This window comes from Mauremys reevesii, linkage group 1 (genome assembly GCF_016161935.1).
Source record: "Mauremys reevesii isolate NIE-2019 linkage group 1, ASM1616193v1, whole genome shotgun sequence".
Lineage (NCBI taxonomy): Eukaryota > Metazoa > Chordata > Testudines > Geoemydidae > Mauremys > Mauremys reevesii.
In genome coordinates this window covers 313,803,623-313,826,314 of record NC_052623.1, presented here as the reverse complement: position 1 = coordinate 313,826,314, position 22,692 = coordinate 313,803,623, and the positions used below count along the sequence as shown (strand labels likewise).

Genomic DNA, 22,692 nt, shown 5'->3' with positions numbered 1-22,692 from the left:
GCCATTGCTTCTGATATTGGGTTCTCAGAGATGTGTATTGTGTACTTCCACTCTTTACATTGATGAGGTAGGAGAAGTGAGCTTTTCATAGAGACATTATTTGCCCAAAATGTTCATTGAACATTGAAATTAAACAGGTATTAATAAAAACAAGCAAAAACCAAAGCATTTTAAACAGTCTGATTATAAATCTATTCCTCTGTCAACTGCTCTACTTTTATTCTTTGGACTTTTGCCATCTCATAATTTTACTAGTTCTCCAGTCATCATAGGCTCTTCCAGGATAGGTAAAACCTGAATTTCTAATGCAGAAACAAATAATAATTTTTTTCTGGCTTCCAGAATAAAAATAGCAACCCCATACTTCGTTCCCGATCATCTTTAATTTGCATTTAAATTAATTGCATTTTAATTTAAATACTACTAGAACACTCTATTTGGCCTTAACAGATCTACACTCCAGGGCAAATGTTAATCTACTTCATAGACAAACTGTTTTGAATGTTTTTTAGACAAAAGGCAACTGTCAATGTCCCAAACAAAACAACCAAACAAAGCTACTGGTAAGGCTCACAGGAAAGGGACTCATCCAATTTTGAAGAGACTAGAATCTGATTTACCATCATTAATATTTTATTGTTTAATTTAACCTGCTTCACTGTTTACTGCAATTTTGGTCAGTGTGGAAGGGTAGCAAGACACTGCTGTTTGTGGTTCCAAAGAATTTTGGAAGAGCTGAAGCTAATGAATATTTGGCCAGAACTCACACCATATATATTTAAAATTTACCTTCCAAAACAACAGGTTTTGATTAGATTATTATCTGAAGTAAACAGCTCCAGCAAGCAATGAGTCTCCGTTTTCTCAATATTCGGAGTGCTGTAATAAGAAATATACAGTGTCATGCCCCAGTATATTTTTAGGGGGCACTGACCATCTTTTGGTTCACTGTTCATACAGTGTCTAGCACAATGGGGTCCTGGTCCATGACTGGGCTCCAAAGTGCTACTGCAGTACAAATAAATAATTAATAATTTAAGTTAATTAATAGAACATGGAGAGGATGAAGTACAGATGAGTGACTTTTGCTCTGATTTATGGAAGGGGCCAACAAAACAAAATATATCCATAAAATACAAAGGACTCTGGATCACATTGGTGTAAATCAGGAGTAACTTCATTGGGAGTTACTCCCAGTTCAGTGTATCTGAAAGTTGAATTTGGTCACCGAAGGGCTGCTTTTCAGAACTGTCTGAAAAACAGGAAACTTTATAGTCCATAATCCTGAAAACACCTTGTCTCATACCAAGGAAATTAATAGCTCCTTTCAACTCCCACTTCTTGGCTGTGCTAATGCATTGTTTTTTTAGGCAGGTAACAGCTGTGAAAAGAGGAATACTTTCCAATCACAAATATAAAAGTGTCCCTAGCATGCAGACATTTTATCAGAGATCACTCATTGGGAACAATTCATTCTGTTTTATTTATTAAAAATTCAACGTTCTGTACACAATTCATGCCTCGTCACTAAATCAGTAAAGGCCGTTGACTTAAACAAAACTTTATGGCAAGGATAAAGGACAAAAAGTCTTACTGGGAGTTATATGGCTCCAGAGCATGAACAAATGGATTTCACAGAATTAGGTTCCAACGTAACCTGGGCTGATCCCAGTCCTGCTCTCAGTGAAATCAGTAGCAAAACACCCAACAACTTCATTGGTGCAGGATTAAGTCCTTTGCTTCTAGCACATTCTCTTGGAAATTCCCTGTCCTAACACATTAAGACATGTTTTATTACATTGCAGAGGGACATAAACCAGCAACAATGAGTCAGTGCTCTACACGCCTAATCACTTGCTTGTTATGAAATATGGCAATCAGTAAAGCCCAGTGCAATAATCTATAAGACTCTTTAGAAGCGTTTACATGCTTCTAGGTTACAAGCACTGGAAAAGGAAACTATTGGTAATAATTATTTCATTTTCACTGAACTTGTAAATTTAATATCAAATGAGATTTAGTACTCTTTTTAAAAAAAGGCAATAACAATTGAAGGCCAATTGGCTTTTGAATGTCTTGCCCGATGATCTTTTTTGTTCTTACGCAACTAAGACTAGTCTTTAATCTAGAATGTTGGTAAACTCTAGGTTATGCTAAACTCCCTACCTACTTTTAGTCAGATAACAAAAAAAAATCTATGGGGAGGTCAGAATTTAAGTGATTATCAGTAAATAAAGCACTTGAGTCTTGACCCCTTTGCACTGGTTTTACACTGGTGTAACTTTAAGTTACACCATCTTAAAACTAGTGCATCAGAAAGGAGATTGTGTCCCAAGGTGCCTTCCTGGATTGAAGAGATATAGGACAGGGATAATCATTATTTTTTGTCAAGGTCCAAATTTCTTGGTCAAAGTATAGTCAAGGTCCAGATTCCAGAGAAAATAATAGGAAAAAACCCAAATAATGATACTAATAAGTAAATTAAAAGATTTCACGGTCCATTCAAAACCAACTGGCAATCTGGATTTGGCCTGTGGTTTTAGGAGCTGTGTCGTCTGTGTACACAGATCTAGGAGCCGTGTGGTCACAGAAGCCACCATAATGTGTCACTGGCAAACAAAAAACCAATTTGGGTGATAAAGTTTACTTTGAGCTAAGTCTCTAAAAGAAGACGGGATAGGAAATTGGCAGATATTTTGGTTCTGCTCAGGCATGTAGATTCATAGACTCAGAGATTTTTAAGGCCAGAAGTGACCTGATCATGTGGCCTGCCACCCTGCCACACACAGGCTAATGAACCTTACCAAATAATCTTTACAAGCCCATAAAGTCTGCTTGAGCTATAGTATCTCTTTTAGAAAGATATCCAATTTTTATTTAAAGACTGCAAATGATGGAGAATCCATCACATTTCTAGGTAAGCTGTCCCACTGTTTACCCTCACTGTTAAAAGTAGTTCTGATTGACCAAGTATTTTAAAATCAATTAAATAAATGACAAATTAAAAAAACAAACAAATTAATATAAAGTTCACTGAAAAATACCCAGCAGTTTAATCATGGAAGGAAAAAATAAAAGCTAGATTGTTAAAAACCTATGTTCAGATTCCCCCACTCCGAAAAGAAGAGAAAGAACGACTACAGCCTGATCATTATTCCAGCTCTTTTGTACTGCTCCAGCAGCACAACGGGGCCAGAATGTTGCTCCAATAGTGTACTCCACCAGGGGGAGAGAGGGCATGGTTAGCTGTACCTCACGCTGTGCTGACCCATCACACAGCATAGAGAGGTCATGGGGATAGAATGAGGCATAGCTGTACTGTGTTGAGCCCTGATGATCCCCTGACCTAACCGCCCCTTAAGGAGCTGTTACTTATGGATGCTTTAAGATAGACGGGGGCCAAACCAGTGTCCAGAATCACTGGGCTCAGGGGAGTACAAAGTTGATTTTAATCCACCTTTGCTCCTGCTCTGCTCCCCACCTCAGTAGAATTGTGGCACAGCTGAGGATCTGGCCCCAGGTGTGATCAATGAAGGGATAGGTACATGTGCTGTGGGAGTCCTAAAATGCACATGACAAACACATTTTGCTCCTAAGTTTCACAGTGTCTTCTGTACACTTAAATTTTTAAATTAATCATGTGCTGTTTTGTTCTTCTAGCAGGTTTCAGATATTCCCATCTTGAACTTCTTTGTGGAGTGGGTCAGGAGACAGTGTCACAGGAACCAGGAGAGAATTCGTGGAAGAGATAGAAGAAAGGAGTTAAGTGTCCAGTTTGCTAACAGTCAGGTACGCTCCAGCAGCCAGCTCTAACTGCACTTTAAAAAAAACCCTGAGGTAATTATGGGGCTCCCATTACTATAGTATCTGAGCACCTCACAGTCTTTAATATATTTATCCTCCCAACATAGCTGTGAGGCAGGAAAAGACTATTATCTCCATTTTACAGATGGGGGACTGAGGCACAGAGAGACTAAGGCCCAGATCCTCAAACGTATATAGGCACCTAACTCCTACTGGGGTTAGCCACCTAATTCCCTTTAAACTAGGTTCAAAGAGGGCAGGTGACAAAAGCCCATAGGTTAGCATAAAAAAGGGGCTAGGTGCGGGGGAAGATATGGAAAAATACAATGGAGCCATGGGAGCAACAAGAGGGAAATCAGTAGGGGAATCTGCTCAGCATCTTAAATGTCTGTACATAAATGCAAGGAGCATGGGGAATAAACAGGAAGAACTGGAAGTATTAATACATAAGCTAAATTATGACTTAATTGGCATCAGAGAGGCTTGGTCGGATAAATCTTATGACTGGAATATTAGTTTAGGGGGTTATAGCTTATTCAGGAAGGTCAGGCAGGGAAAAGGGGAGGTATTGCATTATACATCAAGACTATACACTCTTGTTCTGAGGTTCAGAGGTGGCAAATGGCTCAGTAAAGATAAAAGGGGAAAAATAGGGATGACATCATGGTAGGGGGTCTACATAGACCACCAAATCAGGAAGCGGAGGTGAATGAAGCATTTCTAGAACAATAAATATTCAAAACACAAGACGTGATAATAATGGGAGGCTTTAACTACCCAGAGATCTATTGGAAAAGTAATATGGCAAAATGTAGAATTTCCAAATGTTTTTGAAATGTATTCGGGACAACTTTTTGTTCCCAATAGTGGAGGAAGTAACCCAGAGCACAACCATTTTAGACTTGATTTTGACAACAAGGAGGAATTAGTTGTGAATCTGAAGCTGAAAGCAATTTGGGTGAAAGTGATCATGAAATGCTAGAACTAGATTTCATGATTCTAAGGAAAGGAAATAGTGATAGCAGCAGAACAAGGACAATGGGATTTCAAAAAGCAAACTTTAATGAACTCAGCGAACTGGTAGGTAAGGTCCTTGAGAAAAAAATCTCAGGCATGAAGGAGTTCAGGAGAGCTGGCAGTTGCTCAAGGACACAATATTAAGTGCACAACTGCCAACTATACTGATGCAAAGGAAAGATAGGAGAAGGCCAATATGGCTCCATCAGGAGCTCTTTAATGAACTGAAAATTAAAAAGGAATCATGCAAAAGTGGAAACTTGGACAAACTGCTAAGAAGGAGTATGAAAGAATAGCACACCCTTGTAGGGACAAAATCACAGAGACTAAGGTAGAAAACGGGTTACACCTAGCAAGGGACATAAAAGGTAATAAGAGGGTTTTTTTAAACACAACAAGAGCAAGAGAAAGACAAAGGAGCATGTAGTTCCTCTACTTAGCAGGGAAGGAGAGCTAATCACTGACAACATCAAGAAAGCAAAGGTGTTTAATGCCTATTTTGCTTCAGTCTTCATTAAAAAGGTAAATAGTGAACAGATACTCAACACAATTAACATTAACAAGGGGGAAGGAACACAAGCCAAAAGAGCGACAAACAGTTAAAAATATTTAGACGTATTCAAGTTGGCAGTAGCTAGCTGAAGCAATCTTGGAACCCGTCGGTCTATGCCGGGCTGGCTCCAGGGTTTTTGCCACCCCAAGCAGCAAAAAGAGGAAGGAGGAAAAAACAAAGCCGTGATCATGATCTGCAGCTCTACCACCGCCGCTTCAGTCTTCAGCCGCTGGTCCTTTGCTCCGAGAGGGAGTGAGGGACCTGCCGCCGAATTGCTGCTGAAGGCCTGGACGTGCCGCCCCTCTCCGTTGGCCACCCCAAGCAGCTGCTTACTGGGCTGGTGCCTGGAGCCGGCCCTGAGTCTATGGGGATGAGGGCGGACTAGCCTAGTGGCCGGAGTGAGCATCAGGCCTACTGGCTGGACTCAGAGCCATAGTCAGTCACAGGATTCAGGGTCAAAACCAGAGGTTAGGGGCAGGAGGTCACTTCAGAGCCAGAGTCCATAGTCAGGGCCAAAGCTAGGGGTAAGGAACTAGAGCAAGCAAGGTATCGGGCAAGGAAGGGCTCAAGGCAGGGATAGGACAGGGGCAAGGCTGGGTGGAAGGCAGGAGCAGCAGAAACCAGGTAATGCCGGAGCAGGCGCAGTGGTGGGCATGAGCGTTGAGAAGCCAGTGACCTGCTGCTGTTGCTGGCTTAAGAGCCAGCCTGCTGGCCTTCGTAACCAGCCACTGCAGGCCAGCTGTACTGATGAGGCTGCCTGGGGACTAGCTCTGCTGCAGGCTCTGATGCCTGGCAGAACCAAGAGTAAAATCTTTGTGAACTCATGAGGGATGGGTTGCAGAATAACTTCTATTAATCAGTGAAACAAGGAGGGATAGCTCAGGGGTTTGAGCATTGATCTGCTAAACCCAGGGGTGCGAGCTCAATCCTTGAGGGGGCCATTTAGGGATCTAGGGCAAAAGTCTGTTTGGGGATTGGCCTTGCTTTGAGCAGGGGGTTGGATTAGATGATCTCCTGAGGTCCCTTCCAACCCTGATCTTCTATGTTAGTGTGATGAGAATGTATTTTTCAGCCCTAATTCTACAGATACGTCTGCACATGCTTAACTATATGCGGGTGAATAGTTCCAGTTTCCTTCATTGGGATGAATACTATGGATATGCTTAAACATATGATTAAACATTTGCAAAATCATGCCCATAGTTGCCATTTTATTGACATTTTTTGTAGAATGCTTAAAACACTTCAGTTTCACAACGTTATGTCATGCATGATTGTGATTAATTGTTTTATTGATTTTCATAAAGAAACAGATAACGAATTATTGATACTCATAAAGAAAAGTACAAAAAGGTAAACGAATCACAGCTTGTATGTATTTCTGAATGCTGTATGCTTCACAGGATCTCCAGTAGAATTATGCAGCTAGGTAATTTTATGCCTTGTCAAAGTTACAAGACCAGCCAATGCTACATAGACATAATATATTAGCGTGGGAGTAACAGCAATAAAATAGGAAAAGACATACATGAATAGGGAGAGGAGGGAAGCAAGGGACCAGAGGGGAGGGGAAAAGAGGAAGAAGTAAATGGAGTGGAGGTCTGGCATCCTTTGAGCCCTCTCAAAATTTTTTATCCACATGTATATGTTATGTTTATTTTGATCTTATTTTTCAATCGTACTTGTATTTTGTCAATTATTTATCAATAATGAATCATTCTGGTAATAGCTGCTAAAATATAAATTATATGTTTAAAATAGCCAAAGAGAACTCAGTTGTGTGGGATGCCCCCTTTACTCCTCAACCAGTAGAGCAAGGAACATCTTCTGCATTTGATTTAATTAGCTGAATTTTGCTTTACGCTACGTCTACACTGGCACTTTTGTCTGTACAACTTATGTTGCTTGGGGTGTGAAAAAAACCACAGCCTTGAGTGACATAAGTTACACTGACAGAAACACCAGCGTGGACAGTGCTATGTCCGCAGGAGACGCTTTCCCAATGACATAGCTACAGCCGCTTGTTGGGGGTGGTTTAATTATGCTGGCGGGAGAGCTATCTCCCGTTGGCTTAGAGTGGCCACACAGGAGATCTTACAGCGGTGCAGATGTAAGGTTTCTAGTATGAACATAGCCTTAGTTTCTCATTTCACAATGAGAAGCTTATACATACCAAATATGAGTATAGTGCACACAAGCAACTCATTGATTAATACGATTAATGTAGGCAGATTTGTCAGCTTTCATTTGCATGGCAGAATTCTGAACATTTTGTTTCAGAGACGTCTTCAGATATATATTCCTGCTCAAGTTCCAGTTGGGCTGGACTCTTCCATCAACCTTTTTCTGTTTCTAGAACAAAACCATAAAAAACAAACAAAAACTCTTCCTGGAGGAGAGGGAAAAGGAAGGTATAGGTGGAATGGAGGTCTGACATTCTCTGAGCCATCTGAACATGAAAAAGTTTAGCTGTCTCCCAAGAGAAGACTATGTTTACGCCAAGATATTAACAGAATCTAAAACCCATTTCTGGTACTCATGTGGGTGTCCTTAAACAGGCTATTCTGAAACAACAGGGTGCACAGCTAGGTGGGGAAGAATTCGGGGTCAGCAAAGGTACCTATAAAACACATTGAACTTGGGTGAAATATTCTTTAAACAGAGTAACCCAAATATTTACAGTAAAAACACTGAACTGGTACTGTAAAATCAGAGTAAGTATGCAAACAAGTATGATGAATGCTAGATAAATATGTCCTTTTCAGATGGGCCTGGTAGTCATGGGCAACGGCTATTTAGAACACAATACTGCAACTGTTATAATGACTTCCCAGGCTCACTTGACTCCAGAGCAAAAACAAAATTAAAACTGCCTCATTGTAACACAAAAATTAGTCTCCTGAAACCAAAGCAAAATTCATTTTAAGAAGACAATAAGGAAAATCTTGCTCACTTAAAATCTGAGAATATGGTTTGTGATTTCCAGTGAAGAATGGCCATAATTGGAGTAGAAGAACCAAAACATCAGTGTCAGAAACAGAATGTGTAAACATGAAAGGGAAGATCTTTGTGTACAGAAATTGGTACTGTAGCTGAGAGATAAGGGCTCACCTCTTCTCATTGAAGTCAATAGCAAAACTCTCCTTGACTTTAATAGTGCAGGATCACTCCTAAATTAAAAAAGACAAAAAATGCAGTTGAGTCAATCATGTTTGAACTTCCAGTTCTCTCGGCTGGTGATACATGCCTCCTGCAAACAAGAGATTTATATGTGAATGTATAAATTAGCAGTATTTGTTTTCCTAGTATATAGTTTGTATGCCTCCCATATTCTGACACTATATTCAAAGAGTATTGGCCATACCAATCAGGGGCGGCTCCAGGCACCAGCACGCCAAGCACGTGCCTGAGGCGGCAAGCCATGGGGGGCGCTCTGCTGGTCGCCGCAAGGGTGGCAGGCAGGTTGCCTTCGGCGGCATGCCTGCGGAGGGTCCACTGGTCCTGTGGCTTCGGCGGACCTCCCGCAGGCATGCCGCCGAATCCACGGGACCGGGGACCTCCCGCAGACAAGCCGCCGAAGGCAACCTGCCTGCTGTGCTTGGGGCGGCAAAATACCTAGAGCCGCCCCTGATACCAATTATACAAATGAAGCAGCCAGGCAGCATAGCACTTCAGTGTAAGTTTCAACCATTGCCTGAGCATTAAGTAGGCAGTACAGCTGGAGAAGCTCAGGGCAAATGTTGAAGGTTAAAGATGACAACACAACCCCATCTGCAATCTCTTTCAGTATCATCTGGAGGAGCAGATCTAAGGACTTGATCAATGTGAAGCTAAAATTGCTGGGATGCTGGGACTGTCTGAGCTTCTGACATGTGGCTGTACCTTGCAGACATGAGGAGTAAGGACTCCTTGAAGATCTGAGGATTCAATGCTTTCTGATTTGTAACACTAAAGTTTGCTACTTAATTCTGAATGTTCCAACCAACACCTTAAAGGAAATAACATGTTTTAAAGAAAAAAACCAGAGAGAGCTTTTCAAAACTGAGATGCTCCACACCCTGCCAGCGGCCCTTTCTTCCCTTGCCTTCTAAAGCATCACCTCTTTCTCCAAAGCAGCAGCCATCTCCAGCCCTTTGCAGCTGTGCACAGCAAGAAGAATGGAATTGGAGTGTCTCTGTTGCAGGGAACTGCATGGGATAGAGAGGTCAGTCCCTGAGGAGAAGCAAAAAGCGACGTAGTCCTGATGGGAGGAAGGAAAGGGGACAGGAAGGGGAAGCAGCTTTGTGTGGGAGAGAGAAGGAAGCAGAAGCAGTAACGAGGAGGAAGGGATGAGGATCCCTACAGGGATAGGGAAAGCCCTGAGGCAGAAGGGGATTCCGGGAACAACACTTTTCAAAGGATGACTTTTTCCAGTGACCTCAGACAGTGTCAAAGGCCACTGGAGGTACTTTTATACTGCACACATTTTAGGTTATTTTCTATTTGGGAATTCTCTGCTCTTCCTCACCACAGTATTTGAGGTCATCACCAGCTTTAACGTAACACTCCTATGAGGCAGGGAAATATCCCAGAGGGGGAATGGAGGCACAGAGAGATTAAGAGACTTGCCATATGTCACACAAATCTCCAGCAGAACAAGGAACTGGACCCTAATCTCCTTAATCCCAGTCTAGTGCCTTAACTAATCATAGAATCATAGAATATCAGGGTTGGAAGGGACCTCAGGAGGTCATCTAGTCCAACCCCCTGCTCAAAGCAGGACCAATTCCCAGCTAAATCATCCCAGCCAGGGCTTTGTCAAGCCTGACCTTAAAAACCTCTAAGGAAGGAGATTCCACCACCTCCCTAAGTAACCCATTCCAGTGCTTCACCACCATCCTAGTGAAAAAGTTTTTCCTAATAGCCAACCTAAATGACCCCCACTGCAACTTGAGACCATTACTCCTTGTTCTGTCATCTGGTACCACTGAGAATAGCTTGTCCTTCCTTACCCCCTTTTCTTCTAAGGTAGAAATAATCTAAAATTCACCAGAATGCAGACATGACCTTCTGGCAGCCCTCAACCCCAAGTGTATTTAGAGAATTATCCCTGGCAAATGTCTTCACACTATGATTCCACCCCTCCACACCCAATTTGCTGAATAAGGCCTTCATTATTTTAGTTCCAGTCCTTCACTACATCAAATGAATCCAATATCTGCATTGTAAATATTGATGCTTACAAAAAAGTTCATAAAGAGTAGGGAGGATTGAACGGCAAACTCAGTGAAATTGAATGTTGATCCCATCATGCAGAGGCATATAAATCCATTCTACTTAATGAACCCTTGTTTACACTGCTGGAATGTATAACTTGGAGCCTTTTCAAATAAAATTGTTTTGGAAGACTTCTTTTTCCTCTTTACTGCTTTCATGAGCAAAGCTTGCTTGGCTGTCACAGATAAACATATCTTTTACAGAGAACAATTTATAACAGACTTATTCTAATCTTATTTATAGAAGTTTTACATTGGCATTGACTTTAGTGGAGTCACTGCTGATTTACATCATTGTCAGTGAGATCAAAATCAGGCCTTGAATAACTACAGTATATTGGGAGATTTACTAAGAGGGAAAAAGATCAAAGCATCTGTGATTTTACTTTCATATCTATACAACCCTAGATGTTCATATTTAAAGTGAACATTTCATTAAGTAAAACATCTATGCAAGCAACAACAGAAAAAAGCCACCCATCTGTTTTAGAAGATCACTTTTTAATAGTGGGGCTAACCTAACAAGGGCCTTGTTCTACATGGTTTGTGCATCCAAAACTGTCTTTGATTGTTAGGCTGCTCAAATTTATGCTGGACACCAAATTGGTACTGGCTGGTCCCATGATCAGATAAGCATAAAAGAGGTTAATAGCCACCTTTGCTCCCCAAATCAGGTATTGTGCCGAGTGCCATTCAGCCAGACTAGAAGATCAAGCCTCGGGTCTTTTTCAGCTTTACTGCTTTCCAAACATTTCTCCTCCTGTGGATAATTTCACCCTCATTATACTAGTTTATATTATTCCACACTGAATCATTTCCTGCCCACTTTCCTCTCTAGGTCCCTGTGATCACGGCACACCCAGTTTAGTATCATCTGGAAATTCAATTAACATTCTGTTTACCTGTTATTCCAGATTATTATAAGTATGACCGCAGTGAACAGAGTTTAAAGGGTAATATTTTTACAAAATGTTATTTTGAATGGGATGCTCATTCCAGTCAAAGCCTGTACTGTTGACGTTACATTTGTTTCTTTGTATTCAAAGTAGAAAAATTAAACACACCCAGCACCTTTTGCCTGTTTTACCTATTTCATGTCATTATAGTCTCATTCTCATTTCTGGGATTTCCTCTTGACTTTTGCAGTAGTAATCCCCTGTGCTGAATCAACAGTTTGTTTTTCAGGAATAGTTACCTTATTCTTTTTGAACAAACCACAGAATGTTATTTGTAAATCTGTACTAAATTTCAGTTTGGGAGGAGCTGGGTTGTTTACAGTTCATTAAATGAAGTTGCTAAGCTCTTCCTGCATCTGATTCAAATATAAATAAAAAATGTGTGCTTTGTAAGGAGTCCAGATAGGAATCCCTTCTGTAATATCAAGCCACAGCCATGACTCATTCTAAATGAAAAGCTTAGCAATAACATCAATGTCTTTAAAGAGTATGGGGAAAAAATCTGTGTAAATGAATATTAACCTTACAATTCTCAGCCCACATTAAGAGCTGCTTTCATGTGAAGGTCTATTCCCTCCTCTAAGCAAATAAAATTGCTTAGCTATGGACCTTAATGATTTGAAAGTACATATTATCTGGCGTTTAACAGAAATACAGTGATGATTGCAGCATCTATGTGTTATACAAGCCGAGGATCAATGGCAGACACTGATTGTATAACAAACACTGCAGAGCAAAGATGCAAAATAGGCAATACAGAACTACAGGGAAGGGTAAGAATTTGAAGAACGGCCAGGCTCTTATGTTGATAGACATTAGCAAAAAATTCTATTGGTCTTATTATGCTTAATAAATGAACAAAGCTCTATCACAGGCACTGTGCCTTCTAAACTATTTATGTGATCCCTTCCCATGGCAATGTTATTTATTTAGTAAATTAATCTTCTCTTCATGTGGCAAACTCACCTCCGCCGAGTTTAGATTTTCACCCCATGCTTATTAATTGTTCTACTATATGCTCTCACTGTTGGAATTACATAAAATATTGCAGTGCTATGCAACATTCCACTACAGGAGGCATTGCTGTCAGGGGCACCCTAACCTCTGGATGGCTATGAAGAGCCAGAAAATTTATTTGGGCCTGATGATGAGTCTTCCATTGACTTCAATGGGATTTGAATCCAGTCTTTAGATTGCAGTGTTTTCTCTGCAGTAAAAGAAGGTAAAAAGTTTGTGTAGCAGGAGTCGTGATACCTTTTCAGTCATTCGGTCAGATTTTGTTGTACCTGTTAACTGACTTCATAAATAACCATAAGTAATCATAAGAACATAAGAATGGCCATACTGGATCAGACCAATGATCCATCTAGCCCATTATCCTGTTTTACAACAATGGCTGGTGCCAGATTCTTCAGAAGGAATGAAAAGAACAGGGCAATTACTGAGTGATCCATCCCCTGATGTCCAGTCCCAGCTTCTGGAAGTCACAGGCTTAGGGACCCCCAGAGCATGGGGTTGCATCCCTGACCATCTTGGCTAATAGCCATTGATGGACCTATCCTCCATGAACTTATCTAATTCTTTTTTGAACCCAGTTATACTTCTGGCCTTCGCAACATCCCCTGCATTTGTTATAACTGTACATGAATTTACAGTAATAACAAATGCAAAATTAAGACAGATAATTAAATATCAGGCAAAATGGGTGCAAACCCCTTCCCCCCACACCCAATAAATTCAGCAAAAAATCCACAGGAACTCTGCTTTTGCTGCCATTTAATTAACACACCAACCTGCACTTTTTTTACCCCTCTGCAATCCCTTCACTTCGGTGGAATTGGAATATCACTTAATTTGACTCATTGCTTTCTCTAGATGGAAGAAAATAGAAGGTAAGGGACAGAAAAGGATGCTCCAATCCTAGCCTAATCCTCTTGTCTGTCAAAATATCTGAACATTTTGGTAATGATTTGACCTAAATACTGACACTGTTAAAAAATGTTCTTCCCATTTTCCTAAAATCAAATCATAATATTGAGTGATTTATAGGTTTTTACTATAACACATTTTTCTTGATAATGTTTTACTGAAAGCATATCTTCAGGCATATTATCCAATAGCTTAATGGACAAAGGCTAAACAAAGTTGATATTTTTAATTTCTTCCCTGTCTGAGTAATGATCTAATTGTAGAAAGAGGTAATCCTAGGGTTCTGGCCAGGACTCTATTTTGAACTGAAGTGAACAGCAAGCAAATCCTTGTGGCCAAGAACCCAGCATCGTATATGACGATTGTGAAAGCAGCTTGACCTTGTAAAATGAATAAGGCTGGTTTAAAGGCGTGTGCCCTTATTTGTAACAGAGTCTTAAAGCTCCTCCTACAGATTGCACAGTTTTATCTTTACTGATCTTTGTGATTTTGCCAAGAGTCGGACATAGAAAGCTGTGCTCGCAACTATTTATAACTACTAATTATTTTCAAGTTATACTCAAAGAAGCAACAGGATAAATTCAGCCCTTAGAATAACAAAGAACTTTAATCTGAAGTCAGTGGAGCTTCATCAGGAATTAACATTTCTGGCCTAACTTTCAAGAGATCAGGATGCAGGAAGTCTTTTGTATTGGGATCACCTTTTTTAGATTCTGTATTATCTTGCGTTGGTCTTTCTCATGAAGCTACATTCTGCTTCAGTGCTTTGTCTACCAGCTGTTTACTAAATGTTCTACAAGTTACTATTGGAACTTTGTAACTTTCCATTCCATGGCTAAATTATTATATGATAATATTTTGACTAAAAGAATGAAAAATGTAGCTAACACATTGGTCAGTGGTAGTTTTACCATTCAGGACTCTTAGAGAGTGCATACTTCATGCTTGCAACAACCTAGATCAATTAAAAATAGTAGCTGTATCAGTGGGATACAACACTGTAGGGGCATAGCTCCTGTGTGGTTAAGGGGGTATTCTGTCTTGAAGAATCCCAGAACGGTTGCACCGAATATTATGGAATAAGGTGCTATGAACTAACTGCATCTAGAAGGGAAACTCAGATGTCAAGCTGGGGCAGACAGAGCTCACTTAGCTTCTTTAGGCAAGTCTGTTTAGGAGAAAGAAAACACTAATTTCAAGTCCAACCAGTGCAAGCTCATTTGCCTTAAAAGGCAAATGGACTAAGGTAGAACTGCTGATATCTGTTCCTAGCAGCCTAGTATGTTATGAGCTACATCTGGTAGATTGGCCTAATGAGTCATAATATCTAAAACTTGGTATAGAAACAATACAGCAAACCAGACTGACTTATGTGGATTTCGACCCAGGCCTATCAAGGCTAGCAAATGGAATTGGTCATGGATTTTGGATAATGGCTGAACATATATTGTATCAACCAGGCAAGGTACTAACAAACTTCAACAGGACTTTATTTTTAAAGTGGAAACCTCTTTACCAAGCTGCTGCTGCACCCTCTGTAACTCTCACTCTGCCTCCTCAACTCCTCCCTGTTTCCTGTCCTTTCAGACTCCCAACAGCCAGTGCTCCCAGTTCTAATAATCACAAGGAACATCTAAACACCACAACATATTACACATATTGAAAGCTGGACTGTTAGAACTCTATTTACTCAGACTGATACCAGTCAGCTCTGTGTTCTTGGGGAAGCAGGGTGCAGTATCCAGCTTGTCTGACTCATGAAGGACACCCCCAACCCCCACCTCAGCCTCTTCTTGAACAAAAATCGATCAGAAGAAAGACTTACAGAAAGCAATGAAAAGGCAGTGGGAGACACACCTAAACCCCTCCGTACAAGGGTGACAGGATTAAGGCAACTCCCCTAGCCCACCTGCATCAAAGATGGGACCGGGATACATCGCCATTAGCATACAGAATGATTCCAAGGTAAGAACCGCACTGAACTCTGGGACCAGAAAAGCAGGGAAGCACTGCATCATGGGGGATCTCTGCTCGAGATGTTAATGAATTTATGCCTGTCCACACCCAGCTCTGCAGTTATCAGACCAATTCTAGTAATGAATCCTTGATTGATATCCAAAATACTGAAACTGCCTAATTGCATTGTGAACTCCCTTGAAGGAACACCACCCATAGCCAAGGGTGATCAGCTCCTATTGTCTAGTCTAAAGAAAACCCTTGAGTCATCAGTTTACCCATAAACAAACCTAGTGCTCTCCCTTGAACCATTGTTGTTTCCCTACCAAAAAACCCTGCCCACACTCATGTAAGTGTTCTGATGCCTGGATCCAAACTCTGCATCAGTTCCAAACTCTGCATCAGTTCATCTTCTCCTGACTGATCGTGCTCGGGGCTCTGCCTGTCTCCAGCACTCAGAACCCTGAGCTACCACCATCACCTAGGAACCCCGACCAGTTCAAGCCTCATGGAGTGGTGAGACCCCACCTCTCTCTCTCTGTTTTCTTTTCTGCCTCAGGTATAACTTTTTAACCCTGACTTATTTGATCAGTTTTTGTAATCTTTAATAATGTAACTGTTATGTCAGGTTAGGCTCTCCTTGTGTAGCTGTCACTATTATTCAATAAATAACTTTTACAGTTAAGCTGGCTGCTTCCCTCCCTCTTTCTCTGAACTTTACTCTTTTGTGTTTTTGGCTTCCCCATTTACTCTGTAACAACGCTCCTCTTATCCTAGCTAAAGATCCCTGTAGCACCCAAACTAATTTGGGAGGTGCTCATCAAGTGGGTTACTACCAGAACAATTGTAATGTGGAAGTAGGGATAGGGGACGTGCTGAACCTACGACATATGAGGGTGGCAGCTTGGGAATGCTGCTCATCCCAGACTACTGAGTCCAGAGGCATATAAGGGTGTCAGCTTGAAAGTGCTGTTCAACCCAGTCTGCTCAGGCTTACTTTATTCCGGTGCAGTACCTTTGGGATATAAGGGTGGCAGCTTGGAAGTGCTCCTTGGCCCAGCCTATTGAGTCCAGGGGCATATAAGGGGTCAGCTTGGGAGTGTTGATTGACCCGGTCCACTCAGACTTGGTCTGTTAGCGTGTGTGTTCATCTGATTCTGGGGCTTGAGGAACCCAGCCCTGGGGAACCTAGGTCCTGGAGGATAGCTCCATTGGGAGCGGACTTGCAGAAGGGAGAAGCTCCATATGAACACACAAGTGACACAAGCAGTACATTGACAGAATTACAGAACCCCCCTCTCCCCAGAAGAGTAAATGAGTGTACCCCCATAGTAACAGGCACATCTGGTAACAAGACTGAACTAGTAATGGAGGAGTTAAGGAAATTACAAGTGTCCTTTGCTGCTATACAGGAGACACATTGGCTGAGTATAGGAGAGTTCACAGTTGGAAATTATACTTTCCTTCATTCCAGACATTAGGGTGGACAAGTGAGGCATAGCAATGGGGTTGCTCTACCAGTGAACAAGAGAACAGTTACTTCAGTGAAGAGCTTGAAGCCAATGTCTGAGCAGATTATCATAGCAAGATTTACTACTGTCTATAATAAATTATGCGTAGCTGGGATCTGCTATTATGCACCAACAGAAGCCAGAAAAGAGGAAGAGAAGGATGGATTTTTATCAACAGCTGGATAGCATTGTAAACAGAGTTCCCTATCATGATATGTTTTTGATAATGGGAAATATGAATGCAAAGGTGGGTAGCGGATATGGTAGGCAAATGAATAGAGCTTGACCACACTGTACTGGGGCAGCAAGCGACAATGAGGAAAAGTTAAGAACTTGCTGTGAGAGGTACAGTCTGATTATTGGTGGTACTTGGTTTCCTCACAAAGATATGCATGAAGTTACTTGAAGTTCACCAGTGTGTCAAACTAAAGACCAGATTCACCATATTATTATCAGTAAAAGGCACAGAAGGTCACTGTTGGATGTTAGAGTCTATAGAAGTGCCATGCGTGGCAGTGGTCATGAACTACTAATCGGGAAGATTAAGATTAAGTTAAGGTCCATGAAAAAGATAGGTGCAACTGGAGCCAAATTTCATCTTGGTAAGTGAAAGGATAGCTCTGTGATGGAGGCATACATCTTGGCTGGCATTTCAGGCCATTAATTTTCAATGATGAAGAAATCTCAGTCCAGACTATCTGGGAAATATCAAAGAAATAATACAAAATACAGCGGAGAAAGTTATTGGAGGGCATACGTAAACAAGGAAAAACCGGACAAGCAATGAAACAAGAACTTTACAAGAAAAGTATAAACAAGCCAAGACTGCTGGGAAAGCTGAAAAAGTAAAAGTATGGCACAAAGCAGTGAAGAGATCAGAAAGACTGGCAAAAAAAAATTTCTGGATCGAAGAGGTTGAGCAACTAGAAGAGGCATCAAGAAAACAAGATATTAAAACAATATACACAAAGGTTAAATTGTATGGCACATTCAGAATAACAATGTAAGCAGCAAGAAAGGCTACAGATGAACCAACAACAAATGCCAAAGAAGGGCTGGAAGTATGGAAGGAGCATTTTGATAAAATGCTGGAACCTGTAGTTTATCCAAATGCAAGAATTCTAAACATGCTAGATGGACAGGGCAGCTTGTAAGGAAAGAATGAGGTATTAGCACTGAACCACCATCAGAAGAAGAAATAGAAAGAGTGGTGAAGCAGTTAAAATGGGAAAGCTGCAGGAATAGACAATATATAACAGTTGAGCTGCAAAAAGCTGGCAAGGGAAGTGCTATCATAGCATTAGGAAAGTTATATGAGAAGATACGGGAGCAAGAGGAGGTACAAGATGATTGGCTAAAGGCAACAGCTGTACCAATCTTGAAGAAAGGAGATTTTGCCAATCTGAATAATTATAGAGGTATAGAGTGTTATCAGTACTGGGGAAAAAATCATGATGAAAGTAATTGTCAACAGATTTAGAGGAAGTAGTGGGTGAGGAAAAGTGCGGTTCCAGACCAGGCCAAAGTTGCACTGATCAGGTATTCACCTCCAACAGTTGACAGAAAAAAGCAAGAATCAGGATTAACTATGTTTGCTGTTTTCATTAACTTAAAGAAGGCATTTGATTCCATTTGGAGGGAAGCATTATGGAAGGTAATAAAATCCTATGGAGTTCCAGATAGGACAACTGCAATTATAAAAGTTATTTACAAAGACTCCTGGAATGCCGTAAAAATTGCTGGAAAATTAAGCAACTGGTTCAAGTCAAAATTTGGTGTAAGACAAGGGGGCATGGAATCACCATTGCTTTTCATCATGTTTTTAAATTGGACTTAAAATGGATGGTAGATTGAGTTGGAGAGTGTGACATTGGGTGATCTAAAGCTAAGCTCTTTAGCTGATGCAGAAGGCATTGTACAAATGGCAGACAAGCTTGAATTAATGATGATACTCTTCATGATCTTGGAAAATTGGTGTAGTCATGTTGAACTTACAATAAATGTCAAGAAGACAAAGTGGTTGCACGTTGCATCTTTGAAAAGGGGCAACAGATAAAGTGTTGAAATGCAACAATGGTGAAGTTGTAGAAGAAGTAAAATCTTCTGTGTACATAGGAAGATTGATGATTCCATCAAGGATGAGGTTAAAAGGAGCTGTACTTTAGCTACAAGAGTTGCACAGAAATTGATGAAATTATCACCTTTGTCCGGCTTGTCCTCATATGTCCCTCCACAAATGCAAGTTGACACCACACCATTCTGTTTTGTTGCGAGCACGTTCTTTCCATTTCTGGCTAAAGATGGGATCAACCCAGTGCATTTTCGGTCTGCTTAGTGGTCGCTTGTGGCCTCTGGGGATCCAGTCACTGATGCGGGTTGTTCACCAATTGTCTTGCCTGCAGACTACATGACCCACCCATCTCTGCTTTGTGTCGTACATCGTCTGCACTACATTGGTCACCTCGAAATGCCTTCTAATATCCTCATTCGGTATATGATCACGGAGCAATATCTTACACACTCGCCTTTCCATTGCTTTCTGGGTGACAGTGAATTTTTCTTCCTCCGCTTTCATCGTTGACCAGCTTTCCACTCCATATATCATTGCTGGCAGAACAGTGGAGTTAAACAGTTCTTTCCTTTTCTTCATGGGCAGTTCATCATCCATTAGAGACATCTTTATTTTGTTGAAACTTGCCCACCCTGCCTTTCTCCTCCTCCTGCATTCCCCTTCGAATGAGTTGTCTCTGTTCAGCTGCTGACCCAAATAAATATATTTGTCGACCTCCTTGATTACTTTCATGTTTTGTGACAAAGTTGCTCCTCTACTCTAGTGGGTCCTGCGCTTATTGGCAGATTTGCTCACCTCAGTGATCTTCCCCACAGTCTGGGTCAACTCCTCCTGTGTCTGATCAGGAGTTGGGAGGTTTGTGGAGAACCCAGGCCCGCCCTCTACTCCGGGTTCCAGCCCAGGGCCCTGTGGATTGCAGCTGTCTATAGTGCCTCCTGCATGACAGCTACAACTCCCTGGGCTACTTCCCCGTGGCCTCCTCCAAACACCTTCCATATCCTCACCACAGGACCTTCCTCCTGATGTCTGATAACACTTGTACTCCTTAGTACTCCAGCAGCACACCCTCTCACTCTCAGCTCCTTGTACCTCTTGCTCCTAGCTCCTCACATGCACATCCTCTCCTCTGGCTCCATCCGGCCTGACTGGAGTGAGCTCCTTTTTAAACCCAGGTGCCTTGATTAGCCTGCCTTGATTGGCTGCAGGTGTTCTAATCAGCCTGTCTGCCTTAACTGGTTCTAGCAGGTTCCTGATTACTCTAGTGCAGCCCCTGCTCTGGTCACTCAGGGAACAGAAAACTACTCATCCAGTGACCAGTATATTTGTCCTCTACCAGACTCCTGTATCCCATTGGTTTGGGTCTGTCACAGTTTACAGTGATGATTCCCGCTGCACAATGCTCATTCTGCATCCACTTAGTCTTTGACATGTTCACTTCCAACCCAATATCATGCAAAAGTGTTTGCAGTTGCTGCAATTTGTTCTCCAGTTCTGTTATGTCCTTTGCCAATATTACACAGTCATCAGCGAAGAGAAGATGCATTAACTGTTTCTGCAAATTCTGATTCCTCCTTCCCAGTTCAGTTTCTTGAACAGCGACTCCAGTACTGCTGCACACAGCTTCAGTGAGATTGTGTTGCCTTGTCTGACTCCTCTATGTATATTATTAATGCACAGGACATTGAATAATGTTATCTCTGTTGAACAATTGCAGTTAATTTCTTCCAGCAGGTCAATGTACCTTGGGTCGATTCCGATTTTGTTGAGCGTATTGAGTACAGCATTAATGTCCACCAAGTCGAATGCCTTTTTGTAGTCAACAGATGCAATATACAATGGTATTTTGTAGTGTTTAATTTTTTCCATGAGCTTTCGAACTGAGTGGATGTGGTCAATTGTTGAATGAAATTATGGGCTGATTTAAAACGTTATGTTTGGTGCCAAAGTGAAAATTGATCAAACCAGTGTACTAACAGTATTCCTCTATGGTCTGGAAACAGCTGTATCAAATAAAATTGACATCAGAAGGTTGGAAGCAGTAGAGATGAGAGTTCTTCAGAAGACAGCAGATGTAAAGTGGAATGATTTTAAGACAAATTAAGAAGTTAGAAGGAGAGTAGGATGCAAAGTCAGGGTATGGATTGGCTACAGTTGAAAGATTACAATGGTGGGGACACTCTAGAAGACAAACAGACAGATTGCCAAAGAAAATAATGCAAACAGAAGGAAGGTCAGCCAGACCTAGAGGCTGACTGGATAGTGGGACAGTGTTTGCTGCAACATGACCAGGCTGGGTTTAATGGAGGAACAATCCATGGACAAGTCATGGAATAAATGGTGATGCTGCACTGCTCCCCATAGCTGTAAAGATGCTTTGGGATGAGAAGAAGCAAAAGAAGAAAAAGAAGACGTATCAGTCCAAAAAAGTCCTTGACTGTCCTCAGACACTATCATCTCTTTTCTTGTTATGGTAATCAGACTATTACAGACCAGAAAACTATTATGAACTCTAGCCACTTCTAAGTAAGATAAAATGTGGCACAACTTTTTTCTTTCAGCTTTAGCATTAACAAAAAGTGTACTGTTTGGATTCTTGGCTCATACTGTATATGGGTATTAGGGTATCTGAAATCACCTTAACGTATGGATCCAGATCCATATAAGACAGATGGCTATTTGCTTTTCCTGAGGTCCCACATTTAAAGTTATTTTTAATTGTTGCGTTACTATGTGTAATCACATCATCCAAGTTTTCAGGATTAAGTCTATGGCATGTGATACAGCATGGCCAGAGGGCAGCAGGAGAGGGTTGGAAGGGAGCCTTATTCCCTGTAAGGGGAAGAAAGTTTGCTATAGATTAACTAGAGCACCTGAAGCCAATTAGAGCACCTGCAGTCAGTCACATGATAAAATCCCCCTGCTTCAATCAAACAGTGTGGGAGTTGGAGCAGAAAGGATTGGTGTTGGAGCAGAGAACAGTTTGAAGGAGTAGAAACAGAGTGGATTGGAGTTGGAGCAGAGAGCAGTTTGAAGGGAAGCAGAGGACAGTTTGGAGAAGTGCTGCGGTGGGCTAAGAAGTCCTAGACCCTATGTAAAGGGCACCTGGCTTGTGCAGAGGGAGGGCAGGAAGCCCCCTCACAAGCTGAAGGGCAGGAGAGGGAAGTAGCCCAGGGGAAGGAACCGCCAGTTCAAGTGGTTCACCACTATCCTGAGGGCCCCTGGGCTGGGACCTGGAGTAGAGGGCGGGCCCAGGTCCCTCCCTCTCCACTCCCCTCCTCAAGGACACTAGTGGGGCAATTAATATTCCAATTCAGGGGCAAGAAATGGCGCCCTGAACGCCCCCCCAAAGAAGAGAAAGTGCGAGACCCATCATAATAATGCTGGCAATTTACCACAGGCATAAGACTTCAGAAAGAAAACTCATTCACTTACATTGGTTTCAGTAACAAAACCAGCAATATTCCATAATAGCGTGTTTATCTGGTAATGAAACGCAACATATAATTGAATTTAGAACCCTGATAAGTACACCCATCTAGACAACTTGACAAAACAGAAGGAAAAATGTTAATGTGTTTTGCCTACTGAAAAGTCCCTGATTTATTGTTTCTGACATTGTAGGAAGACTCCAATTCCTTGT

At 41.5% G+C, this 22,692-nt stretch overlaps 1 long non-coding RNA gene across 1 annotated transcript in view; it reads right to left on the bottom strand.

Annotated features, from left to right (window-relative positions):
• Positions 1 to 6,871: 6,871 nt before the first annotated feature.
• Positions 6,872 to 22,692, bottom strand: part of LOC120395656 — a 29,449-nt gene continuing 13,628 nt past the window's right edge. Inside the window, exons 2-3 of the long non-coding RNA XR_005592734.1 lie at positions 8,486 to 8,544; positions 6,872 to 7,726 (exon numbers count right to left, since the gene is read on the bottom strand). This is a non-coding gene — a long non-coding RNA (uncharacterized LOC120395656). The remainder of the gene's footprint in view (positions 7,727 to 8,485; positions 8,545 to 22,692) is intronic.